At 39.4% G+C, this 21364-nt stretch overlaps 1 pseudogene across 1 annotated transcript in view; it reads right to left on the bottom strand.

Annotated features, from left to right (window-relative positions):
* LOC146483541 (structural maintenance of chromosomes protein 6-like) overlaps positions 1 to 21364 on the bottom strand; it is a 38492-nt pseudogene that overhangs the window by 2081 nt on the left and 15047 nt on the right. Inside the window, exons 14-29 of the transcript XR_014863795.1 lie at positions 19113 to 19285; positions 18788 to 18814; positions 17572 to 17652; positions 15850 to 15933; positions 14688 to 14797; positions 14009 to 14102; positions 12707 to 12772; positions 12077 to 12136; positions 11897 to 11947; positions 11010 to 11129; positions 8055 to 8192; positions 7176 to 7291; positions 5258 to 5357; positions 3981 to 4139; positions 2643 to 2811; positions 1520 to 1623 (exon numbers count right to left, since the gene is read on the bottom strand). The product of XR_014863795.1 is annotated as a structural maintenance of chromosomes protein 6-like (transcript). The remainder of the gene's footprint in view (positions 1 to 1519; positions 1624 to 2642; positions 2812 to 3980; positions 4140 to 5257; positions 5358 to 7175; positions 7292 to 8054; positions 8193 to 11009; positions 11130 to 11896; positions 11948 to 12076; positions 12137 to 12706; positions 12773 to 14008; positions 14103 to 14687; positions 14798 to 15849; positions 15934 to 17571; positions 17653 to 18787; positions 18815 to 19112; positions 19286 to 21364) is intronic.

Genomic DNA, 21364 nt, shown 5'->3' with positions numbered 1-21364 from the left:
AGCTTATTATAGTTTATACCTAGTATAATTAGTGTAGTTTCACAAATGTGTTTTGTTTCACACGGCACATAAAAAAACCGTTTGTTTTTAATGATATGACATCTTTGTTTTAATAAAGAAGATGATGACGATAATGATGATGATTTTGGCCTTAAACAATATTTTTGCAGTCATTTTCTTATTGACTCTGAACTTTCATCACTTCTTCTGAACTCAACGAGAACGCACGGGAGTCGAAGGAAAGTGACGAAAGGAGACGGCTCGAAAGACAGTTATCGAACCTAGTCGTCGAAAAGCGTCTGGACTCCCGGGAGGGCCGGGGTACTCAACAAAGTTTTATACGGGCAGTCTCCGCGCCGAGGTCCAAATCCCTATAGGTTTATATACTCATTTTTGACAGAAAAGGTAACCCTTTCGTAAACCCCCCTCCAGAAAATGGTACCCCGGGTACCATTTTCTGTAGGTATATGAAACGGCGTTTCATATACCTACAGTACAAACACCGAATCTCGTGGGGTCTATTCGAGACAATTTGAAAGTCCCTGTTAAACATCCAAATGACAGTTTTCCCCACCCTTTTCTATGCTTCACTTCTTGAAATCCCCAGCCTTTTATGTACCTCCAGCCTGACTGAAAAAGATACCACCCCCCCCCCCCCACCCCCCGAACACCCAAGGTGAATTTTCTTGTTATTTTAATAACTTCTTCCCAGTAGTTTTATGAGAAAAGTATGGGGACAAGATAGGAGAATTTGTTCTTTGATATCAGGGGTTAAAGGGGAAGTGTCAAGGGGATTTTGACGTTTTTGGTAAAAATGATACAATACCTTCACTTAGTTACAAAATAATTCTAAAACACCAGAAAACCAAACACCAAGAGAAAGAAATCGACTTAATTCTTGAAAGAAAAAACTCATGATCTGCTCTAGCGAATGTTTGGAAACAAACACACGGCATAGACCATCTATGGTCAGAGGCACTCATCGTCAGATTTAGTACACTAGGGTGGTAATTTATAACAAACTGGGTTTATTCTGTGGTTTCTGTTAACATAAAAACGATTTCGAGTGTTTGAAATGACACTAAATCCCACCCTCCCCCCCCCCCCCCCCCTCCGTAACTCTTCCCTTTAAAAAGAGAGTGGCCCGGATTCCGAGGGCAAGCTAGCTACTCCACTGCCCCGAACCAATTATGTCAAAAACAGTTTTAGTTATAGAGGTTCAGCGCTGTGGAATAGTCTACCTGTTAAGCTGCGGCAAGCGCGAACTCTCTCCTCTTTCAAATCCGGCTGCAGTGATTTCTTTCAGAAGTATGAACGTTTGCATATTGCACGGAATTCATGGAAAGCAGGCACCTTTTACTATTATCATGATTTCTTCTTTATAACTATAGCTCCATAGGTTTGTTATTAGTATTAGTTAATTTTTTATAATTTTTCTCATTGCCTGATGATTTTTTACCGTAAATAAATAAAGTTATCGTTGTTGTTGTTGTTGTTGTTGTTGTCATAAAGCACTCACCTCAAGTCCTGCGGAGTCAGGAATATGAACTGACGGTTTTTCTGGCTTGGTAGCAACGAAAGGCCTAAAATCATTTTCATTATAACCTTTCTGTTCAATAAGTCCTGAAAATAAACGAAACTGAAGTGAAGGTTTTATTCTCGAGCAAGATAAGGAGGATTCTAAAGAGTGATAAGTAGATAATTAGAAAAAATTAAAAGTAACCTTATACATATTTTGTAACGTTTTGCTAATTACACTAGAGTATGTTCATTAAGTATGATTCGTGTTAACTGTAGAAGTATTTTAGGCGTGCTTGCAGGTATGAGGAATCGCTAAGGGCTAGTTGGCTATTTAAGGTTTTGTAAGTTATGCAAGAGCCACTTGAGGCATCTTGTTCAACCTTGCTTTAATTTTTTGGTTTACCCACCGCTGTAGTTTCTTTATGATGTAACGCTCGCTGTATCCTTGTGTTAATAAACGAGATGCCCGCTCCTGATGCTGTGTTTGTGTTTGTTAAGATTAATTACAAAATATTTTATAATGGTTTCAGGGTGATTAGAATATAATCGACGTTTCGATGTATCCAACATCAATATCAAGAACAGAGATAATATAGTAGACAATATACTTGAAAACCTTGTCGGTTTAGACGGCGTATCTTCGACCGGGTATCTCCGTACGGGAAAAGATGGAACCTAGCAAAGTGTGTAGGCAAATTGAAAGCCATTTTTTTTTTTTTGCAAAATTCCGCCCAACCTGATGGGTTGGCTTTACTGGCGATTCGCAGCAATCAACGTAGAAAATCTCGTGAACGGGCACACTTGGCGAATGCCGGCGAATTTAATCGCCGATATCTATCATGCCAGATATCGGCGATTTTATACGCCAATCGCGGCGACAGACGAAAATCGCAATCGCTGCACCGGGCACACTAAGTGATTTTCGCCGATCACGGCGATCGGCGTATAAAATCGCCAAGTGTGTCACTGGCTTAAGGACTCTAGGTAATCAGATTTAGCCAATGACAAGAAATACAACTAACGCAATCAGCCAATAAGAATTCGACCCCCGAAAAAAGCGGTGCACAACGAGGAGAAACGCGCGACTTGAAAACCGTGGTAAAATGCAAGGTTTCACACACCATAAAAACATCAAATTCATCAAGACATCTAAAGGGAGATTCCATGGCGCCCCAAAGTGCAGTCAAAAAACAGACCGTGGACACGGATCTTTCACCACCTGACAAAGCTGGTGCTTTCATCAACATGTTTGTCAGAGCGCACATCTCTTGGGCCTTTGTGAACATTTACCTGCAAAAGAGGAAAATTCTCAAACTGGAGGCGTTTGCAGCGGTTACCAATTCTCCTTTATCACTGTAATTTAAAATTGTGATGGAGGTCAAGTAACCAAAAACCATTGCCACAGCTGGAAAAAGTACCTTAAAATTGGTTAAAAGGCCAAGTTTGAGAGTCGCGTCTTTTAAAATAACGAAGACATAGTTTCGTTAAGTTTGAAAATTTTTTAAGACGTTCGTATGGAAACGAGGAAGTTTTGCCCGTCTTCATAAAGATGTCTGCAAAAAATCTTGAACTTAGGAACTACACCGGCAAGAAAGATATAACGATCACAATTTTTAACTTTTGGAGTGTTCTCAGTTGGGCCGGGGCGTCATGTAGTTATAGCTGGCTAAGTTCGTGAACTTTCGTGAATCTTCGGGCTCTCCCGAAACTTCAAATAACAACCTGAACGGTTGAAGTGTAAAAATAAACAATGCATAGAAGCATTCGGAGACTTTTATTCTTGGGGGGGGGGGGGGGTACTTGACCCATGTTTAGGAGAAACATAACCTTAAATATCTACACCTTGTAGGACAACTCCCTCTATTTTAAGACCCTATTTAGATATAACTGAAGATAGACTGCAAGCAGTCTCTTTCTTCTTCTAAGTTCCGTCACGATCGCGCGATTTCTAGCGCGCTTTGCGCCCGTGATCCGAGGACAAGAGTAGGACTACTCGCGCTGACTGATGAGCTGCAATACAGATTAACTTCTCTAATCTCGGATTACTAAATACTCAATGACAGTCTTGTAGCCATGTACCTTGTCTAGGTCCAGGGGTCCAGGGTCCAGACCCAGATTAGGACAGACTAGCTTGAAATTATATACCATCTTCACGGAAGGTGGGCTAATACCGATACCCTATCCAGCGCCACGTCCCCGTAAAGGGGAGTACCCCCCCCCCCCACCCCCACTCTCCAACGGACTTCTGTTTCATATCCCAATCAAAAGTCAGGACAAACACTCCCAGAAAACGTGCGAAAAATTAAGACACGAAAATTTAGTCCACATCATGATAAAGAACTTTATGCCTAAATGAATGAAGGTAAATTAGTAAAAGTACATTACTGAAGGTTGTTCTTTCTTTCTCCTCATTCTTTATTCCTTTTTTTTTGTTTGCTATGACTTGAACTGTCACTTACGACAAGTTCCAGAGACTCTTGACTGTGATCAAATGATATATATCCACTAAATCCTCTTTGGCTCAAGTGTCGGGTGAAAAACTGAGAAGTGTGTGACGCCAAGATCTTCCTTTTTTCCTTTATAAACTTCATTCTTCTTTCCATTGCTTTGTTAAGATACTACAATAAAATAAAAGTATTTTAAATAATTCAGAATAAGGATGGAACGTTGGTCAATTGAGTGTCGTAAGTAATTTCGCGTTTACTTTGGCTTTGCTTTACTAGACTCTATGATTGGTTGGCAAAGTTCGCGCCCTTTTCTCAACAAATGGGAATCCAAACCAAAACCGATCGTACTTAGTCGCACGCGTTTTCCCGCACTTGAAACAGTTTACATGTATTTGCTTCGAGTTCTGATTGGCTGATTGTGCTGTTTACATCTGTTGTGATTGGCCAGAGAAATTACTTTGGTTTTGGTTTTACAACCCTCTGTTGAAAACTATTCTAATGCTAATCTGGAACACTCCAATCTACCGACAATCACTTCTGGAACAACATAGTCGTACACAATGCGAATACGAAAACCACGAACACCTCTATTACACAGTAATCTTAGCCGCACCTAAAGAGAAATTCTGCGGCGAAAACACTCGCTCCTTTAATCTCCGTATCTTTACCTTTGCTGCCTTTTATTCCTCATTCGATATCACTCTCGAAAAATTGTCATAATACCGAACTAGTCCAACTTTCACAATAAGTCAGTGTTTTTCCCTTTTTTTTCACATATGCCACATTATCAATTCGACACATTGTAACATTGTCCAAATATGGTCACGATGCACTCAATACCTGTTCTCTGTAAGACAGATATTCTGCGATATACGTAACTTCGTGTATCGGAGAGAAGAATGTAACAATTTGAAGACCATCACCGACCGTAAAGTTTTCTCACATAACAGTGTTCTTTATTGTCAATATGCTGAATAATAAAACACTTATCCTACTCAATCCTGTGGAATATCGCCTGATTTTAGCCAACGTCAGGTAACATTACGTGCGATTTACGGCGGAGCATAATAGTTAAATGGCCGTACGTTCGAATCCCGCTCAATAGACTTTTTTCTCTCTTTTTATTCTGTGCTTTTTCTCCTTTGTTGTAACCACTTAAGCTTTTTACTCCAAAATTCGCTACCGTTAATTCATTAGTTCAACTTTTTTTTTGCAATACTGCATGTTTAATTTTTTTTCTTACTATAAAATGTATTGTATTTGAATTGAATTGAATTGCTGTGTCTTACCTTATTATATTTGTGAATATTACTCTTGTTCTGTAAGATTTCTTCTAATCTGTCACGAATTTCCTTGTACTCTTTCGTTACCTTTTCGGCACTTCCTCGACTGCAAAAGCAGAAAAAGAAACGAAATTACCATATGATGCTCATACAGAAGCCACTGTAAATAACACTAACGAATCGTAAGGAAATACGGGCACTTATTCGTGCCATCGCTCAAGTTATTTTAGTCCCCCTTTTGCATATCATCCCACGGCGTCGTGGTCAGCGGTCAGACCCCCTTAAGACGAGCGCGTGCGCACTGGAACATGCAACCAGTCCCAAGCGCCGGAATACACATGTAAGCTTGCTGGAATATCCTTACATTTGAAAATCCTCTCACGTAGGTTGTCCTGGAACTTAACACCAGGCATTGTCTGAGCCGAACGTAAATCTCAGTATACTCTACTCCGGCGAGTCAGGGGAACAGTCGACATTTACTTAGCAAGTTCCGCTACAAAGGGACAAAACCGCCCTTGGGGGAATGAAAAACAAATTCAGACGTCCTTTGGTCATTGTAAGCAGTGAGTCATCTGTCGTTACGCTCTAAAGGGGTGGGACGACCTTTAACCTGCGAGCAAGCTCACCTACCCCACCCTTAGGAGAGCTTGCTCGCAAGCTAGGCGACCTCTCAGGTGAATTAAGGCCTGGGCCTACATTCCTTTCCCAAAAATTGAGGGTTGTGGTATAACTTTGTTAGCATTTTAACTAACACAAACTGGCCTTCGGATCTATTTTATAGCAATACATTATAGAAAATGAAAGGGTTAGAAAGGTCATATCTTGTCACGTAACCTACCAGGGCTATTTTTAGCTTAAAATTCTTTAGAGCAGAATGGGAACACTTTTCATTACTTGCTGGAGGCAACCATAAGTTTTATACTGTCAAGAGTATTACGTTTATCATTTCCACGCTTGGCAACTTTGAGATAACTCAAATTAAAGGTGCGAAAACATCAACGACTTTCAAGGGAGGACTGGGCACTAGTATAAAACATTGTTTATTTTCACAACTAACAAAAAAATCAATAATTTCCAAGCACAGAATTTTTATTTTTGCCCTTCTTACCTGTCTGGTACCAGTAAAGGTAAATCCCTATCATTGTAAACTGTTCCCATTTTTGGTACTAGGACGAAAGCCTTAGAAAATAGACCACCCCTTGCCTTTTTGGTCGACAGAACTGCCGGACCCATGCCTTAATTTACGAAAGCTTTACCCTCCGAGCAAGAACCCCCACCCCATCCCTAGGAGAGCTTACTCGTAGTCTAGGCGACCTTTACCGGGCGTTCCCCACCCCTCCCCATCCTATCGATCTATTAAGTTTCATATTTGATTCTATACAGTTTTACTTAACTATTCAGTTAGCTTGTAGATAGCCTTCTGATTTTAATATAACGTCTAAGTATTTTTTAATTACTATTTTAAAATAAGTGTTCCTTATTAGCTTGCCACTAGCTAAATACATTAGGCACTGAAATAAATATAAGCTAGCTCAATATTAAAGGATTTTATTTTTTAGACTTTCCCACTTGTTGCTTTCTAGTCCGCGTAAAACTTGTTTATGTTCAAGTAGTGCGAGAAAAAGTGCAAGAAAGTAAAAACTCCAACATGACGGTTTGAAAAGTTTCTACTTCATAACCTTAATTTAACACATTTTTGCTTTGTTTTTTGTCAAAATTGCAACACTGCTCCTTTCAAAAGCACGTTTTAACGCAAGCGGTCCATGTTAGCAGTCCGTATAGGAAAATTCGGACCGAAACTTTTCAGCGTGGACCAGTTCAGCTATATAATACAGCTATTTATTAAAAAAAAAAAACAAAAACAAAAACTGCCACTACTTCAAACACCACCACCAACACCAATCACCTCTTTACTGGACCTCACCTTCTTTCTTCCTCTTCAATGTGTCTCTGCTTTTTTATAATTTCTGTTTCAAGGTCCACTACACTTCGTGTGGTTTCCACTCTCTCAAAATGCTCACTTGCCTTCTCTGCTTTTTGCTATCAAGTTGAAAATATCACTAAATCATTACCCCTGCCAATAATTGTGAATCAAAGACAACAAAAAAGGAAGAGGTTAGTAACTTTAGTCAAGTTGAAATTTTGTTGTCTTTACTCGCTTACGAAAATTGAGATCAAAACTTGAAAAACAACTTAGTTCTCAATAAGTTCAAATTAAACATAAATGACCCATTTCATTATTTTTTGTTGGCCAGTCATTCAATACTTTTCATAGAGCAGCGTCCCGGCCCATTTTTACTATTGAATTGTAAGTTTATTGGTTGGTAATTTTGTTTTTAATATATTTCCTACTGCACATGTTGAGGAAGGAACACTCTTCGAGGAATATCAGTGACATGTTTTTCCTTTGACATTTTGTTATGACTGTTTGTTTATCCAAGGAACTGATAAGCATGCTCCATATGTTTGTAGAAAGTTCTATAACAATGTTTTCATGACGTAGGGACAATAAAACAAGTTTTAAACTGGACAAACAGGTAACCTTTTCTAGAAAGATCTTTGGATTATATAAGCAGGCGTATTTTTCCAGTTCTTTCTCCTTTTGTCGGTCATCGCTCTGTCACGGAGTTCTCTTAGGATTCCTCGTGAATAAACTTCAAGTTGGGTTTGCAGACTTGTGGATCGCTTTGTACGTTTGTAAAGTTGAACTTTTCAACATTGTATTGGGCGTTTGTTAGAAATTTACGGTAACATCGTTTTTAGATGGGGGAAAGCGGACCAGCTAATTATCGCAACTGGTTACCTCAGCTAGCTTGACAAGCCCTTCCCATTCTTTCTCATTCTGGTCAATTTTCTGCTCCAATTTCCGTCGTTCTCCTTCAAAGTGCTGCTTCTTTGCCTTCTCCTTGTCGCTCGTGAGTATGAATGACTCCAGCTCTTCCTGGAAAATTGAAATAAGAATTAGTAATAATCAAAGGCTTCTGTGAGCCAACTCGTGAATGCAGATGACACATCAGTAATTGAAATTTAGACGGCCACGGAAACTTCCTTGAAAGCTAAAAGAAATTATATCTTTGCCCGATTATGTAACGAAAAATAACCATTCTTGTACTATAAAAATGATAATCAAATTAGTCTCTACAGACTGAATAAGATTATTCTGATGCGCCAATTAAAAAAATCACGTGTTTTTTTTATTCAAAGTTCATAGAAGCACGCCATGTGCAGCTACGTCATGCAAATTCGTGTCCGATAGTCCGGGGCTACTGGATTTTGCGATCGGGCTGGTGGATTCTGACCATCACCTGCCCGATGGGCAAGTGAAGTTTTTTTGGGAATTAAAATTACAAAATTACTGTAGGGCATACTCTTTTTAACTTCCAGGTAGATTTGTGTTTTTCAAGCCGATCTCACAAAGGGAAATCTGTTCAACAAAGTATCGCATTACATTTCATGCCCGACATAAATGGGTGAAATTTTTCCTTCGGAGTTCAGTCCACGCAATCCTCAAGTAAAAATAATGAAATATGACAAGCTCTTGCTAAATAAGAATTATTTATCGACCGGGTCCCTTTGCTTTCCCATAAATTACCAGTTGTAAATTGTGAAAATGAAACATTTTTCCCTTTTAAACCTCTATGAAAGCTGACGAGACCTTAAAGTGTTCATTTCACCAGAAATTTGCATAATTTTGTTTACGTCACTGATGCGTGACATGGCGCGTTCCGCTTTCGCGTGAAAACTGACAGCAAAACTAGTTTTTTTTTAAGCAAACTAATCTACTTGATGTAATACTTTTGTATGAGAAGGAAAAATATGATGAAAGATGTCGAGTTTTCCTGTATGCAAAAAGTTATGATTAGCAATGTACTTTATAGTTAATAAGAGTGCTTCTTTCAGCTGAAGACATTTTCTGGCGGGAAATATTTTTTGGCGGCAAAATTTCAAGTTGCGCAACGCAATATCACGCCATCTTTCTGCCTAAAACAATTCAGTTAGTTCAATCGCAAAGGGAGGATAGGTTAAAAAATCGGTGAGGCCTACAATAAATAAGGCCACTAGTGCTAAAGGCAAAAGCTCTAAAAAGCGTCTTGTTTATTCAAAGTCCATGCCGACAATTACTTTTAAATCAAATTATTTTTTAATTAAATTATTTCATTGTCAAATTATTCTCTACAGAATGAATGAGAGAATTCTGATACGTCGTGAAAAAAATTTTCACGTTTTTTTTTTTTTACTAATTGAGTTTACGACCCCGGACTTTCGGAAAAACTGAAAAAACTTGTAACTTTGCTCAGATTTAACGAAAAATCTCCATTCTTGCACTAAATGATCGTCAAATTATTTTGTACATACTGAATAAGAATATCCTGATGCGCCGTGAACAAAAACTGTTCGCGTGTTTTTCCACTAATTGAATTTAAAACTCATTCACTGCGCACGCCCGAAAGTTAACAGAACCAACCAACCAACCACGTCAACAGTCAGCCATCGCTATAACTCGTTCATTGCGCATTCACGAGTTAAAAAGAGACGCGTAACTAAAAGTACAGTAGACATCAGCTAAGTCTTGAATTCGAGCCGACACCTGTTTCTCCTCAGCAGATGCCGTTGTAAACGGATTTTTTCAGGGCTATTTTCAACACAAGTTGTTTTGAACCGTCTCGCTATCTCAAGCAGAATCCTTCCTTTGAGATAACATTAGGTTCAAAATTATGACTGACTCTCTAACTTTAATAAGAGAGCTGTTCACCCCTAGAGGGAATGACAAGTTAACAGGCAACAGGACATTCCGTCTGTAGACACTTCTGATGCAGTTTCATGCCAGTAAGCCCAAACCACATTCTGTCACCATGGTCTCTCTAAGCAGGATCCCTGATGGCTTCCTCCAGGGCTGAGATCATGGGAAGCAAACTTAAGGCGGCAAGCGAAGAATTAAAAACAATATTACGAACTTTAAGCAACCACGATAGTGACACAAACGAAAACGTCGCTTGAAAATATATGTTCGCCTTACATGCACTACTTCGCAATTGTTCCAATTCCTTCAATTTGTACAATGTGACCGATCTATCCAGTAACAGAACTGGTGGGAACGGCGTTCAAGTTAAGACAGAGAATGAAAAATTTACCATCATGTGCTCTCTACAAAACCTTAAATTTCATCATTTCCCGTTGTGGTTTAGCCGAGGACGGCAAACTAATGTACTACAATTTATAAAGCACGTGCAAGACCATTGTTTTTCTTATTAAATGTTACAATTGTTTTGTGACGTTCTTGTTGCCGTCGCCGTGGTAACTACTTAAACTCCCTTTTGTGACTGCTGTCTCTCTATCTTTCCCTTTCGTCCACCCCTTCCCGTGGTTTTCAAGCGCCGCGTTTTCTTTGCTCCACACAATAGGAAAATTTAGCGACGACGACGGCGACGGCAGCGAGAACGCGTCACTATTATCGTTTTTCCAAACGTCGTCGCAGTTATTCCAACTCACTTTAAATGTCAAAAGTAGGTGAAACTTTCTGGAGATGAATTCTTGGAGACTGCACCTAAGTTTAGAAAAAGTAAGAAAAATTCTTCGTGATGTGTTTACCAGTGGGAGTCCTCCATAAAACGTGTCAAGTGTAATGCACGTGCAGAGTTGTTGTTTTGGTTACAAAACCTATTGCTCTTTTGACGTTCTCGTTGCCATTGCCGTCGCGTTGCTAAAACTCCTTAATATAAGCGCCGCCTGGGACCGACTTGTCCAAGTAGATTCTTACCTTCAGAGGCTCCGCGTTTCCGAATACTTCCGAAATCTTTTTTCTGTGCTCGTCATTTACTTCTTCCTGCTCTGCCATTAATCTGGTAGCTTCAGCCAACTCTTCCTCTGCACTTTGGTTCTGTAAGGAAGAAAATACACGACTTGTACTTCGCTCCTTAGTTTTTTATAGGCTCTCGACCTCATGCATGTGTGTTTTTCTAAGTCTCTCACGGATAGACTTCCGGTAAGTCCACTGAAATCTCCTCGTGACCAATGGATCCAGTGGACTCCGATGGACGATATTTTCACGGCCTCCCTTTCAACATGCATGGAATTTTTTCTAAGTCTCTCATGAATAGACTAGTTCCGGTGAGTCCACTGGAATCTCCACGAGTCAACTCGTCACTTAGCATACTTTCTATTTTCACCACTAGACTTCCTGTAATCCAGACGATTAAGGAGATACACGACTGGGCCGGGTTGTTCGAAAGCCGATTAACGCTAATCCACGATTAAAAGTTAACCGAGGTTTCCAACTCGCTCATTACAAATGATTTTAAAGGCTCATTTCATTTTAAGCTAATGGTAAAGAAAAGTCTAAGGCAAGACTTAGGAACAAAAACCTTTTGGACGAATCCGTATGGATTAGTAAATATACTCGAATCAAAGTTCACGTTAACCCAGGATTAGCTTAATCGGGCTTTGAACAACTGGGCCCTGGACTCTATTCGTATATATTGGACAACCCTCCTCGACCTATCAGAATGCATTCCACAGCAATTAGATTACCTGTCCTCGTGAGTAGTAGTCAAGAAGGCTTATTGACTACTCGTTGATAGAAACTTGACCTTGCAGTTAATTGTTAATAGTTGCCACTACAGCAGAGATATACATGTGTTTTAATACCTGTTCTGAAAGATCCTCAAGCCTTTGGGTGTACTGTTCCAAGTCAGTTTCCTAAAAAATTAAAAGATTGACGTCTATAAGGGCGCTCTCTCCCCAGTGGCTCGTGAGAGACTTTACTTAATCTACCCTTTGAGAGTTAACTACACTAAGCATTTTGAGCTAACGCATTGTTCCACATACCAGCTCTGAAATGTCGGGTAAAACCTCTTCCTCGAATCTTTCCATTACCTCATCTATTTCCTGCGGGAATCAACAACACATTTACATGGTGTACTTAAGGTATTGTTATACGGTAAGACTCGCACAGATGATCTGTAGCGCAACATCATGTTGATTAAGCGTGCGTGTCATGCAGCGATTCAGCTAAAGGGAACTTCCACTCTGACAACAAGCTTTGACGTTACATTGTTGGAAACGTCTAAATTCTAAATTTTAGTTTTAAAAGTAGAAATAACATTCAAGTGTGCTAAAAATTAGATACGATCTTCGTCTATTTTCGCTTGAAGTTTTTTTCTCAAACTTAATTCATCGAGAGAAAACAAAGGAAATCACTACTGTGAACGTGGTTTGGATATGTATTCCTAATTACCATAAAATTTTGCCAACTTTAGCCTTGAATTTCTCCAAGAATTATCGATCATTTGAGAAGCCATATCAAACACTCGAAAGCGTGTTTCATCAGATATCCAAACACCTCGAAGTCGTTCAAAAAAACTCGACTGCGCCTCGTTTTTTCAACCTACTTCTCAGTGTTTGGATATCTGATGACACACGCTTTCTCGTGTTTGATATATTACATCAAATACTAACCAACTTCAGGTTGTTTATGGCGTCACACACTTTCTTTTTGCTCCCATCTGCTTCTTGCAGTTCTCTCTAGCAGCAGAATAAAACAAAATTTAACACCTCGTTCAACCCTCTACCAACTAAGGTTAAGAAGTATCCTAACTATTGTTTATTAACAATAGGCTATTGTTAATAAACAATAGATTATTGTTAAGAAATAATACTTTAGGAAACTTCTTAATTTAGGAGTGCTTCGTGATTTCATATGATCGCTCTCGGTCGTCAAAGATCACTTCCGTTACAAAAAGAGGACAATTGTATCGACAACACAATCTTGGACAAAACTGTTCAGAAACTTTTTGTCGAAGTGCAAATTCCACCACTTCAGTGATATATCAACAACTCAGCACTCCCCCCCCCCCCCCCCCATTAGTGCACTGTTGGCCCGCCACTGAAATAAAGGCTGCGTGAGGGGGAAGGGGGAGTGAAGGTTTACTACTTTCCAGGCGTTGTTTTCCTTAAGGGAAATTGAAATATATGCCCAAAATTCGCAAAATTCTCAAAAAGTTTTCTCCAAGATTACAGCTATACAAAATGTTTGCAATGCATTCGATCGTTCGAACGCTCAACCGCCACGTGTCAAGTTTCCATTTGCTCAATACGATCGTTGATATTAGTTTTAAGAGATCGAGCAATCGATCGCTAAATTGTCTCATGTCACATCTCCATATAATCGCTCTTGCGATCGATCGATAATAGGCCATTTCCAAGTTGCTTGAACCTCATTATAAAAGCGAGGCTAAGTGCAAAGTTTTTGTTATGAAAATTAGTTTTCATTCAAATGCAAACAAAACTGATTTTCATATGAAAAGTTTTGCACTTAGCCTCGCTTTCATAGTGAGGTTCACAGCAATTCGGAAACGGCCTATTGGCGACTATATGGAAACCCGTCTTAACTGAATCTCACGAACTTTTTAATCAAAATACCAATATCGGTAAATTAGAGCAGTTTTCCATTGAAGGTCAAAAGTTTCACGTTTGCTTTGGTCTTGCTTTACTACGCTCTGTGATTGGTCAACAAAACTCGCGCCATTTTCTCCTGAACCAATAAGAAACAAAACCAAAACCAATCGTGACTTGCTCGTTGGCGTTTTCCCGCGTTTGGCACGCGTTACATGAATTTGCTGCGAGGTCTGATTGGTTCATAGGTTTGTTTACGTCTGTTGTGATTGGCCAGAGTAATTACGTTAGTTTTGGTTCTACGACACCCAATTGAAACCCGCTCTAATTTACGTTATGTGCGAACAAAAATTTTCAATTACTCACATTTTTTTGCCTTAAACAGGTTTCTAACTCCCTTTTCTGTTCCTTCTTCCGACTTAACTCCTCAGATTTCTGACGTTTTTCTTCACTTAATGTCCTAAAAATAAAAATGCAGTTACGTTTTAATAACCCTCTGTTCAAAATAGTACTCGCCATGAACGACCTCTTCGTTAGCGGGTATCAATTGATGCATGCAGAGGGAAAAACCAAACTTTAATGAAGATGTAATAAACATCAAAGGAAATCTTCAATAGCACTACAGGAGAGATTTTATTCTTGTATTTAGAGTTAACCCCTAAATGAAATGTGAACGCTCACACATACATAAACACAAACATAGCTCAAAGCTTTTAGAGAGGTTTTCAATTGAGTATCGAAAGTAATTTCGCGTTTACTTTGGTTTTGCTTTACAAGACTCTATGATTGGTTGGTAAAGTTCGCGCCATTTTCTCAACCAATGGGAATCCAAACTAAAACCAATCGTGCTTGGTCGCACGCGTTTTCCCGCGCTTGACGCAGGTTACATGTATTTGCTTCGAATTCTGATTGGCTCGTTGTGCTGTTTACATCTGTTGCGATTGGCCAGAGAAATTACTTTGGTTTTGGTTTTACAACACTCAATTGAAAACCGCTCTAACGTCTTTAATTCCGATCCTCAACTTACTTACATACACAGACTTACCTTATATCATCATTTGTATTAGATGACAAATAGTTGCGCCATTCCTTCGGAGGAGCAATAGATCTTGCAGTCTTCCCACCAATAAGAAGATCACCACTGGAAGCAAACGCCTACAAGAGTGACATCATAACGAGTTCCTATAATCATGGCCAATATGTTCTTGGACAGATACAAAAATAGCGTTGGCCATGTACATTTGTACTCTGGATTTCTAAATCCAGTCGCCATAAGCTTAGTGGTGCTGTCATTGCAAATTTTTGGACCTCCCCTCCCCTCCCCTAAGCGTTGCACAAATACAGCACTTATGTATAACATTACAAAATCGTATAGAGCGGTTTCCAATTGAGTGCCGTAAAACCAAAACCAAAGGAATTACTCTGGCCAATCGCGACAGGTGTAAACAACACAACAAGCCAATCAGAATTCGAACCAAATTCATGTAACCGGCGCCAAGCGCGGGAAAACGCGTGCGGCGAAAACACGATTGGTTTTGGTTTGGATTCCCATTGGTTGAGCAAGTGGCGCGAGTTTTGTTAACCAATCACAGAGCGTAGTAATGCAAAACCAAAGCAAAAGCGAAATTACTTTTTACACTCAATTGAAAACCGCTCTATGATAAAATGCGAGTAATATATTACATAAGACTAATATACATTACCGACTGTTAGATTGTTATTCCAAATACAGTTTGGATTTACACCGAACTGTAATAACAGCAAGATTTGGGAAACGCGTGAAAATAGTCAGAGAGAAGGTTTGAGACGCGACTTAAATAGTTGCGAAAAGAAAGCCTGAATAAAATTCATGCTTGTACGGGATTCCAACCCATGACCTCTGCGATGCTGGTGCAGTGTTCTACTAACTGAGCTTTCAAGCCAACTGGGAACTGGTCATTTTTTAATTCTTAATATACTCGTCGTGATAGAAGTGGAATATATAAAATACATACATCAGGTTTGCCCAGCACAAAATGACAGCTGCGCTGTTCTGTGCTAGTGATGTTATTTTTACAAAATAAAAGCAACTAATGAAGAACAACAAATCCAAAAGTCCCTTTCTTCCCACAGTTACTGCTTGTAAAGTTAAAAGTTCTCGTTGAAATTCTTTTTACCAGCAAACTAATTAATGATTAATTGACGATTTTGTAGGGTGTGGAGTTCACCTGTTTCGCTGGTGCATTCCTGGAAAATATAACGTTAGCCGCTAATGACCTCGATTCAATGAGCAGTGTCGTCTCTATGTGGAGCTAGAAAACACACAACATGTGTAAGCTGTTCTTGTCTTGACACAGCAAATTATAAGGAACTTTTCACAAAGCAATGGATGGTAAAAGAGACAACCTTTGAATAAGGGACCCGCATAGAGACGTTAACAGTATATTTATACCCAAAGAAAGAGGGTAATAGTTTAGTGATGTTTAAGCAGGGGCACTCAACAGTTTACTTCGGTAGATATCTGTTCTGATGGCCTTCAAAAATACGTTAACAATTCATAAGCCCATTGACCTATCAAATGGTCGATAAAACATCACGTGCAGTGGTTTTAAAACCCGATAAAACTTTCTCCTTATAGAGCGTTTTCATTCACGTGACTACCGGCCATATTGGCTTACTGAAACAAAAGAAAGTATTTGCATAAAAATAGAGTTCAATTCCCAGAGGTTTAGTTTGGGACACTAACATTGCCGCCATTTCTTTGTTTTGGGACACCAACATGGCCGCCGTGATGTCATGTGAAAACACTCCATTAGTATGCGGTGTTTAATGTTTTTTTGTATGCTAATTTCCATCGTTCACAAAAGCATCATTGTTATGAACTCTCTTGACACACGCTTTTCCAAAAATGTTTTTGAAGCCGTTCAAAAAACTCGCAGCACGTGTTTTATCGGGTCTAAAACCACTCGGCTGCGCCTCGCGGTTTTAAATCCCCGATAAAACACTGCTGCTCGTGTTTTAAACATTACTTAATCGCCTGAGAAATGCAAATTTAGTTGTAAAGAAAATGTAAAAATAATGTTTTTGTTCAGCAACATACCAACTCGAAGCGTATTAAGTCTTATCTACTCTCATCATTGACCTTGGTTCGCATTTAATAGAGACTTTTAGATTCTAGTACAAGGGCGAGTACGACTACGAGTTTTTCCCATAGACAAAGAGTGTGCACGCATGTGAACCAGTGTCATCTTGGCGGGAAAACGAGATAGCCGTCGTCATTTTACTACGAGTTTTTTGTGAGAAGGGCGTAGTGGCCAAAACATATCCTCGAAACGAAGGTGATCTCGTCTTTTTCGAATCACGAAAGGGCTTAAGCCCCGTCTACACGAGCAATTTTTATGTGGCAACTGTATGTGGCAATTTTTATTTGCCCGTGTAGATGGCTCGACAAATATTTGTTGTTAATTTGCGTCAGTAATAATTTCGCACAGCGGAGATGACCATGGAAAGGCAAAAGGCAAGATGACGAAAGCCAGAAGACGGGCCAGACGTTGAAAAAATTGTCACATTTTATGTGGCATCTCGTCTACACGGAAATTTTTTTTACGTGGCAATTTTTATTTGCCACATAAAAACTAACACGCCAGCTTTTCAGCAAATGCAGTTGTCATATAAAAATTGGTCATTTTTCATCATCTTCACGGGCAAATAAAAATTGCCATATAATAATTGCTCGTGTAGACGGGGCTTTAGCTATCATCGTTCAAAACAACTTCGTCAAGTTCGTCGCTTGTAAAGAGTAAAATGAAGCTTCCTGGGATATATCTGTTCTTAGTACTTCGCTAAAAATTTGAAGTCAAATCTTGCATTCGCAGTAGTACTTGTACTAGAATCTAAAGGTCTCTAATAAGAACGCACGAGAATTCGAGGACACAAAGACGGAACATTACCTGGTCTACCAGACAGTTCGAAATCACTGGATCATGAATCTCTATCATGTCCCAGACGGTTGGAAACTGGCAGTTTGGTTTCTAAAGCAAAGAGGAATAACGAAAACAGCATGACTTGGATTGGTTTCCAATTGAGCGTCGTAAAACCTGAATAACCAAGTCAAAAACCATGCAAAAAACTAGAGAGCTAAAGACAACTACTTAACAATTAGATTACGAGTTCGAAATTTCTATCACGTGTCAACTATCACACATAGAAATCAAGAGCGAATCATCTAATAGACCATTTCCGAGTTACTTTGAATCTCATTATGAAAGCGAGGCTAAGTGCAAAGTTTTTGTAATGAAAATTAGTTCTCATTCATATGCAAACAAAACTGTTTTCATATGAAAAGTTTTGCACTTAGCCTCGCTTTCATAGTGAGGTTTACAGCAACTCGGAAATGGCCTATTGTTTTAGTATAAATCTCTGGTTGTTCAAAACTTAACAACAAGAAAGGCTCACGTTTTTATCGAATAACAATATACCAACCGCACACTGTTACGCTACTCACTCTACAAACTATCAACAAGAGAATAGATAGTGAGTAGCGTAGCCAATAAGATAACAGCATTTGTGGTAGAAAACTGGTGGATTTATACTAATAGAAGATGGATGAAACTAGCGCCAAGCAGAGGAAAATGCCTGGGGAAGAGACTTCTGTTTGGTTGACAAGGTGGCACGAGTTTCTTCTGAACCAATTACAGATCGCATTATAACAAAACCAAAAGCAAGTGTGAATTATGGCGCTTTCCATATACCACAACCAGCTGGCCAGCGTAGTCATTTCATCACCACCACAAAGCATCAACTCATAAAAGGTCGGGTTCACCAGTAGACCTTATTCCAAAATGGCTCCTATTATTTACGCGATATTTTGAAGTGTTTGTGACTCGCATTTTTCAAAATGGCACGTTTTGAAAATGGTCCGCGCAATTTTGAAGGAATTTGGAGGACTCGTATAACCTTATTCTTGTTTACATCCAAATTAGCCCTTCTTGCCTAGTTCAAGGTAAAATACTCTTTCGAATTTTGAGCTAAGGAACTAGTTTGAATATGAACAAAAGTGCTTCGACCTATTTCAGGCTTGCCATTTATTTGCATCATTTTAACTTTAAACCGCAGAAATTACTTTACACGATTACACCAAGCGAAGAAATCAATTAAGTGACTTACATTTCGTGACACATCATAAACCGTTTCCTGTAAAGTCAATGAGAAAAATTACGTAAGTGGGTAACAATTGTGCTCTAAATTATCACCAAAAGTTTCGCGGCCATCGCTTCTTGAGCAAAAACGAGTTTTGTTTACACACTTGTTTAGCAACAACGACTTATCTAGGGTCAGTAAAGCACGGAATTTTATTTAAGCTTTGATAACAAGCAACTAACAAGTTTTGTTGTGAACGTTCGAATAAAGAGATTTTAAAAAACTTCAAATGTTTGACGACCAATCATTGATACCAAAGTGATGAATGTGATGTGATAATTTTAAAATTTACCTGAAAACAACACACCAGCACAACAGGAAAGAAGTTTGTACAAGTCCGTGCAATGATGGTCTTGAGAAATTTCAAGTCTTGATAATTAGCCACACAGAATCCATAGGCAAGGTTTCTCAGACACACTTCAATCGCTTTGCACCATCTTTGATCCTTCACACGTACATACAAACCTATCAAACGTCAAATGTAAAAAGAAAATCCCTTTTGAGTTTTATTAATATGGCTACGAAGTAAAAAAGATCTCTTCAACCTGGCGTCATGTCGGTTAGTGTTTGGAGCATCCTACCATACTGTACCAGTTAGAATCCTCAATTCGACCTTAAAAGAGCGATTTAGCAGCTCTCATAAGGTCTCACGTGATTGGCTTGCAACCCCTCTCGAAAACTATAGAACAAACACAATAACCCCAGCCCTAAAAACAATAGAAGCTGCTACAAAACAATTACAAGCTTACGAGGGCTGCTACACTACTGCTTTATGCAATTAAAAGGGAGCACATCCCAATTCCCATGCACTGTGGTAATTTCAAAGCTCTTATACTTTCTTGAGCACAATTCACTTCCCATAGGTTTAAAAGCCTAAGTGGCCCACATGGCTGGAGCTTAACCCAGTTTCTGTAGCATGAAGCAGCTAAGAGTATTGCTACTCTCCAGAGGTGGAATCCTAGTCCATGGCTGATACCCATTTATACATCTAAGGGAAGTTACTTGTTTGAAGAAACAACACATTAATGTAGAGAACAAGCTAGCCACGAACCACCGACCAGTCGAGCCTCCGATCTTCCAATCGTCCCACCGAAAGTCCGACGTGCTAAGCACGACACCACCACGCCTCCACCCACTTCCCATGCACCGTAGCACCACAATCACATTCACCCACTGGGATTTTATTTAAGTGCCCATAACGGAATTTTTTTATTTTCTCATCTGAATCTAAACATCACTCTAAGAACTTCAGTGAAAAAAATTTTCGATTTGCATTCAATACGAATTTTTAACGAATTTTTAAGACGTTCAAATTTGCCGCCATTTTGGCCCACCATTCGCATTAGTCTCCTCTCGGTTTAGCAAGAGCTGTGACGTAGATTCAGGAACACGTGACTTCAGCCCTTCTCTGAATCTCACTGAAAACAAGTCGCGGTACTCTGCACGTTTCTCGAAAATGCCGGAAAGATGTGTTGCAGCGAGATGTGGAAACATCAAAGACGAAGCAAATGGAATAAGCATGCACAGGATTCCTTTCTTTGGCACCACATGCCCGCAAAGACTGAGGAGGCGAAAGAAATGGATCGATTTTATGTTGGAGCGGACGAAGCTAAGATGTGGACGCCTGAAAATACCTCGTCCTTGTGCTCGATGCACTTCAATGACGAGGATTTCACAAGGCTGATGAATTCAGGTTTAAACTTAAAACGTGAACTGAAGTAGGATGACATCGGCGTTTGTGTTTATCCTTCAAAACATGCTAAGCGAAAGGAAGACGAAGACCAAGAGCCACCTTCGAAGAGGAGCAGGGAAAAGCGAATGGTAAGCTTTCGATAAATATTCACACCCGCTTGTGACATTCTAAGCGTTGTAACCTTCTGAGGTTTATAGTTTGACCTCACTGTTAACTCAGTCGCAAGTTTTATAAAATATGGCGTAATTATTTTGGTACATATTCTCATAGATCGTGAGATCCGCGAAGTTTTGTTGAGACCAAGCTCTCAAAAAATACTAGCACAAATGCTAGCACTGATGTAAATAGATCGATGCGAGAACAGTCGCACTCGGCGAACACAGAAAACATTGTAAACCACGATGTAAATAAGGTAGATAAACTGCAGCAAGAATTCAACGAGCTCAAACAAATATTGTACACACATGTGCTGCAGAATTCTGCAAACAATAAAAAAGTTGAAAGTATAACAGTGTTATCTCTGAAAACCTAACCACCACAACGGGGGTTCAAAATTAAAAAAGGGCACAAACAAATAACAAGCGCAAAGAGCGCAGAAAAAAAATTGGCTAAAAAACGGATTGAAACACAAAGAGAAAAACACGAGAAATTCATAAAGAATTTTTCAAACCAACAACTTAAGCGACAGCCTGTTAGCGTTATTTCTAAAGGGCTCAAATTTGTCCCGACACCGGTGACAGACGCGAATTACATTAGACGCCAACTCTTGTTAGACTTCGAACATTTCGCAAGACGTATGCGCCTAAAAGATACAATGGATTTCGTAAACTTTATAGGAAAGACCAAGGTCT

This window comes from Pavona decussata, unplaced genomic scaffold (assembly GCF_977016875.1).
Source record: "Pavona decussata unplaced genomic scaffold, jaPavDecu1.1 SCAFFOLD_38, whole genome shotgun sequence".
Classification (NCBI taxonomy): domain Eukaryota; kingdom Metazoa; phylum Cnidaria; class Anthozoa; order Scleractinia; family Agariciidae; genus Pavona; species Pavona decussata.
Note: the sequence above shows the minus strand (reverse complement) of the source record. Positions and strands in the feature narration are given on the sequence as shown.